This window comes from Hyposmocoma kahamanoa, unplaced genomic scaffold, assembly GCF_003589595.1.
Source record: "Hyposmocoma kahamanoa isolate Upper Pololo Valley unplaced genomic scaffold, ASM358959v1 97, whole genome shotgun sequence".
Classification (NCBI taxonomy): domain Eukaryota; kingdom Metazoa; phylum Arthropoda; class Insecta; order Lepidoptera; family Cosmopterigidae; genus Hyposmocoma; species Hyposmocoma kahamanoa.
This window is the reverse complement of record NW_020655294.1, coordinates 596,908-615,095: the sequence shown is the minus strand read 5'-3', so window position 1 is coordinate 615,095 and position 18,188 is coordinate 596,908.

Sequence of the window (18,188 nt, the reverse complement as noted above, 5' to 3'; positions counted from 1 at the left end):
AATCCTGACTTGAGCATTGAGTAGAGTTCTAGAATACGACCCTTAGTAATTCGTACTTCGTGTGGTTTAACTGAATGACTCGAGTTTAGACGAGAATTTCCCGGAATATTTGCCACCAATACCGGTACCGACTAATAAAGTAAATCCCGGTATTCTGAAAAGATATAGTACTAGGAAATCTCGAGAGGAAACCCTACTTGGCTTATACGCCTACTATATAAGTTTGGACTTGTATTTTTAACCGACTTCAAAAAAGGAGGTGGTTTTCAATTCGTCTGTATGTTTTTTTTTGTATGTATGTTACGCGATAACTCTGCCATTTATGAACCAATTTTGATGATTTTCAACAAAAAATTCCACGTCTAAGGGTGGCAAACCCTAGTTTGCCATCCCCTAGGATGAAGGACTTTTGAGGTCGGTTTTCTTTTTTACACGGAGGTTAGGTTAGGTTATGTTAATTTACTTATAACTCATCATCATTATCAACATGTATGTCTCACTGCTGGGCACGGGTCTCCTCTCAGGCGAAGTTTAGGCTATAGTCCACCACGCTGGCTCAATGCGTGTTGGAAATTTCACTTTTCCGAGGGTTGTCAACTTGGTAACTTTCTTCGTTGCTGTTTGTGCATTGATGATGAGGAGGTTCGTTTCGTTGCTCTAGTATTTGTGATACTAAAAATTTCCTAGTACGACGCTTAAAATTTAAAATAAAATCACGGATGCTGTTGCGAATTGCTGTGACGCCGTGGCAGCCATTTTTATAATGTCAACGTTTCGAGAAACTTTTAGAAAGGAATATTATTTCCTCTCATTCATTCCAGAACTAGACACTAAAGAATATGGAATTCAACCCGTATGTTTGAAATAACACAAATATTTTACCAAAGTCTAATGTTTGGGGTATGAACTTTTACAAATGACTCTTTTTTCCTACACTGTATTCCGGGCAAAGCATTTTGTTTCCGACATTCATCGTAACAAATTGGTGGATGTGGCAAATTAAAACCTAATAATAATAATGACAATTTTGTCTACAAAGAGGCTAATTTCCGCCAGTCTCGCTGGTAATTCGAAGCGTTTGGATATATCTTGCTTAAAGACAAATACAAAATCTGTGCTGCTCGATACGCTTCGCATCGTTCCCCGGTTCTTGAACCCTGGGGCCTTACTTTCGAAGGACGAAATCTGTACGGAACTATTCTCGAAGCCCATTACGTTAAACTGTTCAACAGACTCGTTTGAATCTGTCAAATCGCGTTGTCATACATTCAAAGTCAAATAATAATTTATTAAGGTAAAATTTTTACACTTGAAAACGTAATTTTTTATGCTACTGTTCGTTCACTACGCTGACCTCCCTGAGAAGAACGAGCAAGAAACTCTAGGGATTGCTCTTTTCAAATAAACGTAAATGCTATGGAATAAATACACTTTGAATCATAATTATGCGGAACCAAGACTAGTGTTGTCTATCCATACATCTTTATCTAACAGATACCTACTCTTCAATTTTGAAATATGACTTTTCAATTAAAATACTTTAAATGTAAGTTTTAAACTTAGGAAATGATATTCTTAAATTATACTCCAGAATCTTATTGTAAAAACCTATACAGTTTCCCGTAAAAGAATCGTTTACCTTAGTTAAACGAAATTCTTCATTCTTAGTTCTTGCTCCGATCCAAACTTAAATCTGTAGGTCATCCATAGTGGGTAAACTGCTGGAACTAAGGATTTCATGCTTCGAGAGAAGGGCATCAAGGTTCAAGAATCGGGGAACGATACGAGAAGTACCTATCGAGCTTCAAGAGTCGGGCCCTTTGAGTCCTTGAACCCGACTGCATGTGTTATTGTCGGCGAATACCGCTTGTTCCATGTAAAAATTTATCATTTAAGGCTCAACTCACACTGGTGTCGTGTCCTGTTTGTCAACTACAACGCTTGGCGGCGCGCGTCGACCTTCGTTTCCATATTTGCATCACACAAATTTGTACCTTAATAATGGGAAAATAGAGATGAATATACTATAGGCGAAAAACATGACGCGTCGCGACGCTTCGACTTTGCGCCAGTGTGAGTTGAGCCTAAGTCATGAAAGAGGCCAGAATGTGTAATAACCACACCAATTCTCTGGCCTTCGAAGTATTCCTCGGCTATAACGCTCATACGAATTTAGAAAAGGTCGTTTTCCAAATTAACCACCGGAACTCCTTCTCATCCAGCGCCCACAATGCTGGACTACCACTGCTATCTCTACAAGTTGATTTTACGCACCTTGACCACGTTTAACCATAAGGCGAAGTATTTCATGGCGAACCTAAATTTTAGAATGTGAGGTGTGGGGGGTCGCCCGTGCCTTGAAAATAAGTAGAAATTTTGATACAGGTTCGACGTTCATAAGCACCCGATAGCGACTGACGGGGCAGCATAAACCGCTCTATACCTACAATTTTCAAGTTTTGGGCTAAGTGAAGCTAATAATGATAGGGCTTCAGTTGAAAATCAATTGTACCAGTTTAGTAGGTTCTTTGCAGTAATTAAAGAGAAATTTTTGCATAATATAAAATTGTGTGCAAGGTGATATTTTATTTCTAAAATTATAAGTTTTAGACTTTTGTTTTAGTATATTTTCGGGATGGTATATGACGGAGTAAAGTACACCCTACCATGTAACAAATTAGCATATTCTCTGAAGAATATTGTTAGGTGTAGCGTATATTTTTTAATACCGTTTTTTAATAGTAAATGGATCTAACAAAAAAATAGATTTAGAGACGTGGACATCTTCCATTTAAACCGCACTCAATTTCTAAACATATTGAAGGATCACCCCCAGTTTAGAAGGCAATAATTATCAAACAAACAGAGCACAGACACACACACACACACACAAACACACACAACACTAAAACATACTTACACTTACACCTTTATAATTTATATAATAACAATGTTATATTTGTATGTAATAATTTAATAATATGTAGATTACCATTAATTTAAGAACTTAATGTAAATTTTCAACATGTTTGTTTTTCGATTAGGCTATAGATTAACGTTAGATAAAGTAACGCTATAATTAAAATGTAATATGACAAACTTTGTTATTGGCTATATACGTATATTATTATGATTGTAAACGAAAATTAAAAAGCTGTAGAGTTTGCAAATAAACAAATAAATAAATAAATAAAAAAACAGTTTTTCCCGCTTTTCCTCTGATGACTCGCCTTAACGCTGATAGATCTTTTCTTTACGTTGACGGATGTCTTAAGTTACATTAGAGTCCAAATTTCTATCACGGTACCGTATGGTTGTGATGATTTAAAAATGTTTCCAGACAAAATCTATATTCTAATCATTTTAAATTAATGGAAGCCCTCAAATTATTACAAATTCATGAATTGAAAGAAGAAGAAGTTCACAAGCAAAACCAATGTAATGTTATCATCATTAAACTTTTTGTTATAACCGTATGCATGTCAAATAAAGTAGGTTTCAAGTTTCCATGCAAACTATAATTGTGCACACTTATTAACATTTTTCTGGACAAACAACAGGCACGTGGGATTTCTCAACTTTTTGCATCGGGGTGACGGATGAAGTGGCAGTGTCCTGCGTATCTTCGCGATTTGAAACTTTTTGTAGTACTGTTTTTTTATAATATCAAATAACTGCACGCCTGTCCATAACAGTTACAGTACCACTCAGAGCTTTAAGTCGCAAAGAACTGACGGGCACTGCCACAGCGCCCGTTACCCCGAGACATAAGTTGACAAGTCTCATGTGGCTGTAATTTCACCAGCACCCTTACCCTTCACAACACAATACACTAATGCTGAAATAGGTAAGGTTAACTCTTTCACAAGGAGCTCTACTACACTGCTTTGAATAGGTGTGTCACTTACAACCAGGCATATCACTTATTAGTGTTTAAAAAAATTAAAATTGTGTCACATAAATTTAAAGAAATGCCACATCTACGTTACTAAATTCCCTTACTTCTTTCAAGTACCAGTACGTTTTAGCGTTGGTGGTTTTTCAAATCTTTGTCGTGTTTTGTATTCCACTTGCAACTCAACTGTTATTTTAAACTTGCCTTTGTTTTTGAGTTCTTAGATATCATAATCGGCGACTGTTCATATATTACTTTGATATTTGGAAATGGCACGAACGCACAATTTTATATAACAGGGTTTATTGCTTTGCGATAAAGTTATAAGTCGTAAAGTTTGTAAAGAGCTCACACAGCTAAGAATAGGGTTTAACCTGTATCTGACTTCTAAGATTATTACAATGCACAAGCAAGGCCTTATGTAACATGATCGTTACAATCCCTCATCGCGTACAGACATCGGAGCAACATATCAATCGCCGTATCGTGTAAATCACGCCCGACGGCTGGACGACGGGCTCACGATAGTCACACGACCCGATTTATTGTCTACTGGTGTAATAATTAACTGATATTGATGGGGTTGTTTTGGGTTTGATAAACAAGAACTTTGGGTGATTTTAAACTTAGTCTAAAAGGAAGACAGAGGTGAAGATGCCTAGCACAAGCCTCGTTTAGTAAGAATAGAGCTTGTGAAAGAGTTCATCTAGGGAAGTACCGCCACCTTCCTATTTCTGCCGCCAAGCAGGAATATAAGCATTACTGCGTTCCGGTTTCGAAGGGTAGGGATACTTCTGAAATTGATATGATACACATGAACTAGATAACTTGTGTTTCGGGGTGACGGGCGCAGTGGCAACGCCCTTCAGATCTTTGCGATATAAAGCTTTAAGTGACACTGCAACTGTTTTGAATGGCATGCCGCTTACTATCAGGCTCACGACTTGTTCGGCTCATTACTTGATACTATAAAAAAAATAGATATAATGAAAAATAAATACTACCCTAAATTAACTCTAAATATGTTATTTAAATTTAAAATTGCCCCCGACAACCACACTATTGCCTGTTCTCAAAGTACGCCATGAGTTCCAGAACAATGGCATTACCATTAGGGTACGGTAAAGAACACCCAAAACGAACGTATCATAAAAAAAACAAGATTTATTGTAAGAAATTTTAAAACAGAAAAAGGAAAGGCTGTAAGAAAAAACCTTATTACAAAGAAAAGGCACAATTATTATATTGAAATACTCCCTACAAAAGTAAGCCTTTTTTTGCAGTAAGACTGTCGGATGTCGACGGCATCAGCGTAAATAACATCAGTTATGCCGACGATATGGTGCTGCTGGGTCCAACGGCGGGCTCAATTGCGGAGCTCCTTCGATTTTGTGAGCAGTATACAAGTACTCAATAGTATACAATTGTGTCAAGAGTGAGTTTATGGTCTTTGGGATCCCCGGTAGAGTGATGTCTTATGAACCTAAAATTAATCTAAATGAGGTGGCGCTAAAGAGGGTAAGCAGATTTAAATATCTAGGACATTACTTGGCGGAGGATCTTAGACACCAAACTGACATTGATCGTGAACGTAGGGCGTTGGCTGCATGTAATATGTTGCCACATAGATTCGCCGGCTGTAGTGAGGAAACCAAAATAATTTTATTCAAAGCGTATTGTCAATCCTTCTACATGGGTGGTCTGTGGGTTAACTATACGTAGAAGGCACTCGGCACCCTGCGTGTTCAATATAATAACGGTTTCAGGATGTTGTTGGAAAAACCGCGACATTGTAGCGCATTGTCAGACGACTTTTCTGCTGTGATGCGAAAAAAGAAGGCGTCACTATTCTTTAGACTGCGTTCTAGTCCTAACAGCATGAAAACGTTTGTGGCTAAGCTCAATGCGCCGATCTTCGTCATTTCGTCCAGGTCCTTTTGAGGCGATCGGGTAGTCGGCGGCGCCTCGAGCGAAATAATGTGGGATTCATAGTCATAAGTTTAAAAATGTCTGTATTTACTAACAAGTGGGCCTTGGATGCCAAATAAATGATTTATTATTATTATTAAAAGTACCTAACGCAATACCAACAAAGCCTGACTATATGATTTTAAAATAGCAATCGACGTAAAGATTAACAATAAGGATATAAAGGTCTACTCTACTTGTTTATGGACAGTTTTCTCGTTTCAAAAATTCTAAGGTCAGTGTAATGTAGTTCAGTTGTTCAGCACTCCTTTTACCCGCCGAGACGGCTTTTTCCAGACATTACTTTCCATACAGTCCACTTCTCTTCTCAAAAGCATCATATAACTTGACTGCCGTGCTTGTACAACTATATACTAGCTACGTCGCTACATTTTAATGGAGTTAACACACTTATTTTATTGTATCAGTCAGCCATCAAAAAATAGTTTTATTTCCAAAATAGTCACAAGAGTATACGTAATATAAATTTACACGCTTTATTGTCCAAGCCATCATCACTTTTTACCAGGTAAGATGGAGCTCTAACGCGAAATAAATACAGCATTTTAAAGGGTAGTTTGCCAATGGAAATCGTTAATACTTTAAATAAATGAACCATTTCCGTCAAGCGAATTATTGAATTAGAAAATAAGAGGCGCTTTACAAAGTGCTTTCATATTTAAGGGAATAAAATGAATAGCGCATTGCAAATCACGAACATTTCTAATGTCGATGTTTAAGTTGTAGAAACATGAAAAACGACAAAATAAATCGGTACATAACAAAGGACTTTAATCTACAGACAAGAACATTCATAGCAACTACATATTCCAAACAAAACACTATCAATAGTGGTAATGTTCGGTTTTAGAATTGAATTTTTTCATAGAGTATCAGGATATATCGCGGAGAGTGTGCGATAGAATTACATGATTTAATTCCTTTCCATCCACATGTTGTGGATATACCAAAGATTCGCACGAAGCGTTATACTTCCACATTGGAATTCTTATTCCCTGAACAATATAACTTGGACCTTTTCATGGCGATAGTGAATAGGCATTATTTAGGTGTACATAGTCCATCGTCGACCTTCATAGTCACTTTTCAACAGGTCAAATGCGCACTTACATTTGTATAAAACAAAAAAACGTAGTACCATGGACAGAAATGACAGTCTATACTTATTGGGGATGAGGCGGGCAGATAATATTAAGTGTTTACCAATTTATTTATCCATAGTCGGGGAATTAACGTAAAGCTCCTGGCAAAGTCTCTATTAGTTGCTCAATACACTTTATTTTGCTTTGACTTAGTGGCCTTCCGCTAACTATTTATAATTACTATATTACTAAACAGATAAACAAATTAAGTTAAAGAAAACCTAGTCTTTTTTTTACTTTATACATGGTAATCATAGTAAATATTGTTCATACTATCCCTACTCTGTTCTTGTGTAGACAGAACACTCTGTTGCTTATTAATCTGTGATAATCAGGTGTTGTGTCTTCACCGCACATGAGTAAAACAGCGTGTGTATGGAACGGTGCATCTAGTATGCTAGTATCTACATATATATCGTTGTATATAACCGAAAAAATACAAACAAAGTTATTTCACAATAAAGTCGCATTCAATCGTCGTATGTGACGAAAAATATACATAGGTATTAATATAAAGTCATACCTTTGGTACAATATTGCCACATCTGATCGTCCGTCAAAGTGCTTTTAAATAAAAATAATACAAAGTTCATGAAACAAATTACGTTTATGTGACATTGTATAAGTTTCTTTTTCTTCATGTTCTTATTCCACCCTAGGTGCAGTCGGCACAACATGTATTTTTCTTCTACTCTCACACCTTTCTTGTCCATGTAATCTTTCACACGATCAATCCATTTTTTCTTTGGCCTTCCTCTCTCCTTATATCTCTCCATACCCATACATAACACTTTTATCATCACATGTCATTCTTCCCTCCGCATGACGTGTCCACACCATGGTATAACTTTCTTATTTAACCAAAAAAAAGTCTCAAAAAAAGATCCTACAGTGAGATAATAGCCGCTCACGCGATACATGCAGCCGTAGACGCATACCACACCTAAAGGTGCCGGTGATGATTTTATACCGATTTATCGGATATCGAAGTTATAACAGGTAAAAGAACTAATATTAATTGCTATTTCGGTAACTACTCTAGCAAACCATAAAGTTTTTAATGCCTGGGTCTGTCATTTAAAAAAATAAACAACTTCAAAAATACGTCACGACAATCGTGTGTGTTATTGTTTGGGCTGGTGATGTCGGTGTTTATTTATTGAAAACATATCGTAAGTAGCGTTTTTTAAGTTTACCCTGAATATAAATGTTTATAAACTATACTTTAAGGAGCAATTTCATGGTAAACGTTAGAACCACTCAAACGGAATATTATCATATTTATCCAAGTACACCAAAAATTTCATTAGTGCTTTTTAAGTGCAGGATTTGCGGTGTATTACTGCATTTTATTTGAGATGTTTTGTTGGTAGTACGGAGGGTATTTATTTAGCAATGCAGAATAATAATTTTTATTTATAAAAACTTGTATTTAAACTGAATCCTTTTCTAATTTGCGAAACCAAATAACCGCCATTTTGCGGTAAGATGAGCGCATCGCGTGAGCGGTTAGGTTGGTGATGATAATGATGAAACAAATAAAACTCGCATCAAAATACATTGGAAATAAACATGGAAAACTTGTACATACTTAACAACAAATTATACGATAGGATGATAGTTGCAGCATACTGTATCTATAGGTTCGCGTGGGTGCTAACAATGAGTGAGCAATACCAAGGCAAATTTACTTATAGCGTATTAATTTATTAGAAAACACGTGCAGCTATTAATCCAAAACAGAACACAATGGTAAGAAAAGTCACCAAAAACAATCACATTTAAATTTAGAATGTAATATAAAACTAAAACTTAAAAAGACTATAAAATATATACTTCCGGACACTTAGAATAATAACGCATAGAAACCTAGCCCGCACACGCTAAGTGAGGCAAATTGAAGCGCTCCCAAAGGGCCTACGCGAGTAGGCGGGCCGTCAGTGCTCAAGGTCAACTTGCACCGCGAACAGTTCCAGAATTTTAACTAAAAATGACGAAATGTGCGGTAAATGACTGTAAAAATGCATCAGACAAACATAAAATAGATACTAACATCACATTCCACAAGGAAGTAATGCGTTTCAATTTGTATTTTTATATAAATATTCATTAAAACCGAAAATTAACCTACTACTAAAACTAGCCTACATGAATTTGGTTTTTGCCTCACTTGTGACAGTTCGTTTGATATGAAAGTATCATTCTATGCGTTATTATTCTAAGCCCGGACACATAATTCGAGCCACCTCGCATCAGTATTAAATGCCCTAAGCTTAAACAATGTTCAATTGATCAAGAACTGTCCTACGCAGTTTTGAAACTGGTATATTGAAAGTCTTTTCCATAAGTCCTTGTTGGAAATTTGAACTTGCAAAACCGGGGAAACCTTCATCTTCGAAGATAGCACTATTTTTGTATTCTGGCCCTTTAAGGTAAAAACGCGAGGTGACTCAAATTATGTGTCCGAGAATATATATACAAAAGATATTTGTAGCGACTGCTGCGATTCGCTACAATAGTAAAGTACAGTCGACGACACTAGATGAGAATGTCCCAGGTGCGATGAAGAAGGACTTTTTTCTGCTTTTTTTGACTTCTTGTCTGCGGAATTGAATTTATTGCTCTGATGCGCGTAAAACAGGAAAGTTCCTGGTTCGAAAACATCGCGTGGTTGTCTTGGCACATTATTTGTCGTAACTACACACAACAGCACATCAAATTATACACTTTTGTACTTATGTCGCCTTCCGAGCAACGGAACAACGTCCATCTCAATAATACAATTCATCAAAAAGCGACATCAACAGCTTGAGGTAACTGTAAAGTTACCGGCTGCAGAAAGTTTCTAAAATCTCTCACTAGATATCACTTACGGCGCTGAAAGCCGAAAAGAGCAGTTTCATTGCATTTCGTCAACTCGATAACTTGACCTGTAGCTCAATTGGTTCAGCTCGTATAGATCTGTGCTACGGTACAGCGTGGTCCTTGGTGCAAGTTCCATCGGGTATAAGAAAGTTTTTCTTTGTGATACATCTTTGTAACAATAATCGTAACAAACTAGTGGAGTTATTTCATAGAAAATCTCAATGGAACAACATCCGTTAATGTTTGGGTCTGACGAATACGCTTGTTTGTGAAAACTGCATGCGTGCATTATTTTGTGCGATCTTTGCGCGCGCGTTTATGCACTACGCTAGCGCCACGTGCACGCTTTCTTTCTCCGACTATCCGTCCCTCACATCACCTCACTTCCGGGGCTCATTGGACACATAGGACTATTTGCGAAGGAATGGCCCGAAGAAAATTGAAAGGGTTGGTCGTGTTATCGTCCGACATCTCCAAAAGCATTTTTACAACTAAGAAGAGCAAACTAATGCGAGGCTTGCGTGAGATGTAATTGCAGAGGCGCACTAAACTGCTTGCGTGCATCGCGCAAGCAGCGCACACGAAGCGCATTCGTCAGATCTGTACGCAGCCTTAGGTTTTATATGCCATCCATAGAATGTTATTTCTTTATTACCTTTACTTTTAGGTGTTATAATATAAAGGATTTTGTTTCCTCTCATAAAAGTCAACAGCTGACAGCAACCAAAAATCCAATTTTAACCCTCGCGCATGTACCTAGCTCCACAATATATGCAGCGCTCACGACATCCTACTACGGGATTTATATTCCGGATAGGGTGGCCATTTTTGAAATGAAATAACCCGGATTTTATGACAACCTCCAACTACGCCCAAGGGCATTTTAATTACTTTGCTTGATAAAATGAAGAGAATTCCCGATTTCGCAGAAAATACATACCGTAAAATATTATAGAGAATCGAGCTTCGGGTTATTGTGATTACTTTTCCTCGTTGGAACTTCGTACATTTTGATGGAATTATTTATGTGCTCTCCGATTAAAAGAATTTTGCCTTTCTGATCCAGAAAGACTCAGTATAAACCGCAAACGGGCGAGGACCCGACGGTTGGCGCTGCGGATCCTGGATGACGGGGTCCCAGATTGTTTTATAACAAAATGACACACATTTTAACAATTTAAAAATCCACAATGAATGTCTACACAGTGCCATATGGTGGTTGGTATTTATTAAACAGGGGGATTACAATGAGCTCTTAGAGCAATCCTTTTTAAATCCTTTGTAATTTGGATTTCCTGTCACAATGTCCATGTACAAGTTCCCCATTCGGAATCCATTCACCTTTTCTTTCATAGCAAAATCGTATCACGACGGCAAATAGCGGTCTCTTCTGTAAAAATAAGCAATTCAATAAAGGTTACTCCGTGACTAACTTTTTATAGATTTTGTTGCATTTTTAAGAAATTTCAATTAAGTTTTATTATATTTTCAGTTTCATAATTATTTCTTATCTTTTTAGGCTATATAGCCAATTGTCAATAAATAAATAATATTAACTATTGAGCGTTTTTTTGAAAATTTTAGATCGCTTTTCCAATCTTTAAAGTATTGTTGATAAGTTCTTAGGTTTTCGCGATTGTTACACATAGGAGGACTGACTGACATAACTGGTTGAAGACTGTATCACCTCAGTCAACTGTGACCATGGGACCTGTAAAGAGCCCGCAACGTCGGTTTTTGAAGAAACAAATATACGCGATTTAAATTCGGAAAAATAGTTTAATTTCCTATTGTTGATAAATTATTGGCATGAATGCTATTGCAATTTTTAAATGGAATTCTAATCATTTTAATAATTTTATTGACTTAGCGAAAATCTTAAATAACTTTTAAATAATGCCAAATTTGAATTTAATGCATTCAATGAAAATGTACGAATACAAGAAACGTTCCAATTATGTTATCAAATTACAAGCCCATTTTATTAATTTTAATGATAAAGACTGGACATGAGATGTAATTTTGTGGTACAACAAAATGGAAAGTATGATTGTAAATTTGCCGATATTACAAAACAACGTAATAAGTACAATCAATAATAAAATTAAAAAAAAATGTAATTAGTCTCATTTTGAACACAATCGGTTAATAGTGCTTGAACGCTCCCAGGATAGTACATCTGTCTATTTCTTTCATATGATTTAGTATGAAGTTCCATCTTACTCTTGTTAGATGTTAACCAGAGACAATAATTAACGTTTGAAAATAAAATCTCATCATTCTGTCATGCCATTCCCGTTCAAGTTCTACACAACAACAAATTTAAATAATTCTGTATTACCACGTCAAGTGAATTGCATGGAAATTGGCTGGTTGCTTATAAGCTCATAGTAGGACAGTGAATTGTTTTTATGAGGTCAAATACGAATTTGACAGGCAATCCAACTTACGGACTTAAACAGGATTGCTCTAAGAGCTCATAGTAAGCCCCCAGGTAATTATTTCATATATCTATTTTAGATTTTGACCTCTCCCATTGTCTAAAAGATTAATTTTGAATATTTAAAATGGGAGAGGGTATTCCCCGAAGGATCCGGGCCTCAGGTTCATAAGCTGGCGAACAATACAATACCATAGGAAATGAAACTATTTTTTTATACGTATTACAAATATACGCGATTTAAATCCGGAAAAATAGTTTCATTCCCTATGTGTAACAATCGCGAAAACCTAAGAACTCGATAAATATATACCATATTGAGTAGTATGGCCTTTTCCACTTGTGCTGGAAGCAACACGCGCAAAAATTCAACCGCCCAAACTGCTAGCACGGCTGACTGAAATTAATCCGTTTGCAGAAAAATAATGGGATTATTGCATTGGAGGTCACATTATTATTTATTATTACAGGCATAAATCTACAATTAAGGTGTACAAAAAAGAAATATCTATATGCAATATCAGGATGCTTTAACGCAAACACAGATATTACATTACAACTACCAACAACACGAAGTAATCATACAAAAAGCACTTTTTGCTCGACTCGTCGACATCACCGACGTTCTATTGTGAAATTATGGTAACCCGAATCCCGAGTCATTCCCTGAACGTCCCCGGATGGCGCGGACACGACGCGTGACCAGAAATTGTAAGCAACATTATTTGTGGCCTTAAATCGCAAATGAGGTTTGTACTAAAATATGAATTGCATGAGAAAAACGTATTAATAACACTTGTTTATCTCCTTATACGTACCAAATCAGGACACAGTTGAATTCTAAGAAGCGTTATGATGAGTCATTTTGGTTAAGGTGCTTCACGTGATAATTTACGAAAAAAGATTCGTTACAACCTTCTCTAAACATAAAGGTTGCCTGTATCAGCCGTAAAATTTATTTTACAACATATAGAGCATAAATTTAGAATACAGTGAATAGCGACATCTCTCGCCAGGCTTGGTAGCTGTAAAGGTACTAACTGGGTTATAAATATTTCATAGATTTCTCATAGATGGCGCTACGACTAAAAAGTAGTTGAAAAACCAAATACAAAGACACGATGCAAGCACATAGAAAAATTCGTGAGGTCCGCTGGTTCGTTCCGTGGCTTAGTTGGTATAGCGTCTGCCACGGTAAGCTAGAAGACGTTGTTCGAATTCGGCCGGATCGAAGGAATTTTTTCTGAGTGTTCGATCTTTGTATTAATAATTATAACAAGCTAGTGGAGTAATTTCACAAAAACATAATTGAATATCAATTCAATAAAAATTTAAAACATATAGAGCATTTGAATCATACGCAAGGCGAAATGATGACTACTTCTATAAGCTGCGGATAAACATAATTTGGCGCCTGTAGACGAAAGACAGTCCGGTAATACTAAAATTCTATCTTCAATATGTATAAATTTACTAAAGAACATAGTGATAATCTTTAAATATACACAAGCCAAGATGATGGAAATATTAGCTGCCGAGTAAATACAAGGTTGTGCCCCGTACAACAGGCTAGTTAGACGAAAAGGCAGCTCGGTAACAAATCTTTCCAACAAATTTTACTATAGGAAGTACCTGGAAAAGTATGTAAGGCGAAGTTAAGTGAAGTTACAAACGTGCGCTTATCATGCCCAAGGCGACAGGCAGACCAGTAGTTACAAGGATATTTTGTCTTTCTTAAATTGTATGCGATTAGCCTTATAGTTTGTTCAAAACTGGTAAACTAACACATATGTTAATGTTAACTGTACATAAAGAGTTGCTTTTTGATATAATCGACTCGTCTTTGGATCATTATCACCAGCCTATCGCAGTCCACTACTGGACTAAAGCCTCTCCCAATGCGCGTCATTTAGCCCCATCCTCAGCTTGTCGCTTCCGTCTGCTGCCAGCAGCTTTTCTCTGGCTAGAAGGCGTCCTATACTACGTTTGCCGAGCCATCGCCTCGACTCAAGAACTCGCTTCTCCCTATGGATATAGCCAGCCCATTGCCACTTAACTTGCTTATCTTACCAGCTATGTCGACGACCTTAGTTCTCTGTCGGATGACTTCGTTCCGTACCTTGTCCTACAGAGAAACTTCAAGCGTAACTCGCTACGTAGTTCGCTGAGGAAATTTTAATTGGTGGACTAACAGTATCGTGGGTGTCCACGTCTCGGCTCCGTATGTCTTAACAGGTAGAACACACTGATTGAAAACCTTTGTTTTCAAACTTTGCGGCATGATTGATGAGAAATCTTCGGATACAATACTGTAATTTAAAATAAGTTGCTGGCTTGTTAAGCACGCTGTCTATTATAACATTTATAACAATAGCTGAGTAATGGAAATTTCTTTAAATTGTGTAATAATTATCCCAGAATTACTTTTGATCTTCTCTTAACAATGTGACTAATTTTTCCCCTATTGAAAATTATTTATTGTTTTATTATTTTTGGGATTGTTTTTTCTTTCAGAAAATAACCTATTATCTCGTCTCAAACTAGAGAATTCCCTGGATTATGAATACCATAGCAATGGAATTCATCCTATGGCACTATCTAGAACACTCAAACCAGGACCAAATTAGGACTTTGGGAAGTTTATATCCCAAAGTTCTGCCAGGAATCGAAACCTGGTCAAAATTTTACCAGTATACAGGGAGTATGTGAAAATATCTGATGCTAAAAAAGTTATGCAGGCAACTGTAGTCTGCTTAGCCCTATGAGATATATACGTGATAGTATATAGTATGTAATGTCACCAAAGGCAATTTTGTAAGTTCCTGGAGCAAATTCAATATAAGAAACATATTTATTAACGAGTTTTTAGGTTTTGGCGATTGTTACAGATAGGAAATGAAACTATTTTTCCGAATTTAAATTGCATATACTTGTTTTTTCAAACAAACCGACGTTTCGGGCCGTATATAATGTCTCTCTTATATTGGACAAACGAAGCGAAGTATTTGTACCCACGTCAAACAACTTAAAGCTGATGTGAAAAATCGTCGCGTAAACAAGTCTGCAGTCTGTAAGCATGTCATGGATAAACCTATACATTCAATGAAGTTTGACATACCCCAGGTCCTTGCAAAAGAAGTCCGTTATCTACCCAGGATGCTGTGAGAGGCCATTGAAATTAAAAATAACATCCTAATTTCAATAGGGAAGATGGTTTCTCCGTACCACCAGTTTGAGATCCAGTATTTCCTCTGATGAAAAATCCCAAACAGACATAAGACTGCAGTACTAATAAATATGTTTTAGTTTATTCTAATTTCTATTATTAATTAATAATAAATTGAACTTAATAAAAATTAATTCAATAAAATAATTTGTAAAACTTAATGTAGCGTAAATTGGAATGTCTTCTTTGTAAAATTAAAAATAAGATATTTAACTAATAACTATTGTAACTATAGTGAAAAAATAGGGTACTTTGCATTAATATTAGATATAAATGGTTGAAAACTGTACCACCTGAGTCAACCGTGACCATGGGACCTGTAAAGAGCTCGAAACGTCGGTTTGTTCGAAAAAACAAATATACGCGATTTAAATCCGGAAAAATAGTTTCATTTCCAACATATTTATTACCAGTAAAACTCCTCGAGAAAGAATTCACCCAGGAAGTACTGCCAACTAACCTATCTCTGTCGCCCAACGCAATGAAACTACAGGCACACTTGCCAAGTTTGTATTTCAAGGTGACGGGTGCAGTGCTATTACTGCACCTCAGATCTTTGCGATTTAAAACTCTAAGTGGACTGAGACTATATTATGGATAGGACCACAAAACATATGGCGTGTTCGTCCCGTCATTTGGTATTATGATATCCTATAACATATTGGACTAGTTCATATTATTATACGTACGAATGGCCGACACAATCCTGATATCCCTTCATAAATGGTCATTGAACCTAACAACATGGACGAATAACTCGAGAGGACCGCTAATCTAATAATAACTGCCTCCGTGGCCGAACGGTTACCATGCCGGACTGCCACGCAGAGGTCCCAGGTTCGATTCCCGAGCCGGGAGAAATATTTGTATGACCTACATTTATTTCTCTCGTGAGTTTGGGTGTAATTTGTGGTTGTCTATGTGTGTGTCCATGGCACCCGCGACACAGGGTTTCCCTAGTGCGGGGCTATGTTGAGTGTGTACGTTATTATTAATCTCCATACTACAGTTCGTAATTCTGATAAAGGTCAAAATTCCGTCTTATATCTAGATAGCGCTGATTGATAGGCAGGAAGTAGTTTATATTTTGTAAATGGCCGTGCATATCAATTAATTCATTTTTAATATAAAATACAAGAAGTCAGTTTCTTTCCTTGTAATAAATATTATTCAAGTATTTATTGACCATGACATAAAAATTTTAGTCTTTGACAAATATGCGTGTTAATAAAAGTCCTCTTTAGCTATTGATTCATGCTGACAACAAGATCCGTAGGTAGTGTTGTGCGAGTTTGGGTTCTAAAACATTGGTATCTGAATTGAATGTGGTGTTATCATGTTAATCGAAAGACAAAATACGCTTTTTGTAGTATACGTAGCCGTTGGTCTTTTGACCTTTGTCAAATTTTAAGGGCTTTGTGTTGTAAACCTTGTTTAGCTTTACTTACATATTTTTATAATCTTCAGAAAAGATGCTATTGAAATTCGTCGTTCAAGATTTAAACGGGTCCTGCATAGAGACCATCTAAATGCTAACCGCTGGGTTACTGAGTTGATCCCAAGTTATGCTGCAAGAATAGCTTTAATATTTTTTGGACATCAAATTACAATGCTCTTTCTTAATTGATGGTCTTACTAATGAAATTACGGGAACAAGCGGAAAAATTTTTATTACAATATATATGTCTAAAGTGTTTTGGTGGCGGGAGTGACTAGACACTCCGCCCTCTAAGCATCTAAACATCAACAGTGCAACGACTTTTGGTATTAAGTGAGAATAAAGTACACAGTAGTACAGCTTTAGGAAACAGCAGAATTTTAGTGTTACTAAAATAACTAACAAAATAAAGAGTCTTGCAGTCATTGACTTACAAATAAATGGACGTCGGGTCTAATACAAAAACCACGAAAAAAATGTCCCAAATCAACCTATTTAAACGTAGTGACATGTAAAGGAATATGAAAAAGCGTTGAATTTGAATTGTAATGTCATCGCAGTACTGTCTAATTTTACTTGCTTCGCTGTCAGAAGAAACAAACGAAGACTAAAGTGTGAATGACGCTCTGTATACGATTTTAACGCCCTATAAGTTCGGACACTTTTTAGCGCGGACCCGACGTCCATATAATTGTAAGTCAATGCTTGCGGTACTAAAAACAGCAGGTGCACGGTCATAATATTTGGACATTGAATTTATGGAATCAAAATAAGTGCGCATTTGACCTCAATTTCACCTAATCGAAAGTGACGATGAGGTCGGCGAAAGATTAAGCACACTAAAATAATGCCTATTCATTCACTCGTCTTGAAAAGCTCAAGTTATAGAGTTCAGGGAATCTGCAGGCAGGGAATTTTGTGAAACGTATTCAATTACAATCAATAAAGGGATCTTAAGGTATTAAAAATAAAGCGTTAGTAGAATAACGACACTAGTCTGTGTTTACAAAATAATCTTAGCGTACGCGACCCAATCAAATTAAGGATAAAAGGTCAAGAATAAATAAATAGGCGTGAATGCAAGGATTAGCGAGTGGTGAAAGCAAAAGAGGTATGCCAGGGGTATACCGGTTTGTGGCCCAAGCATTCGTGGTACCTGTACGTTCCAGTATTTTAACTTTTAAAGTGTAATG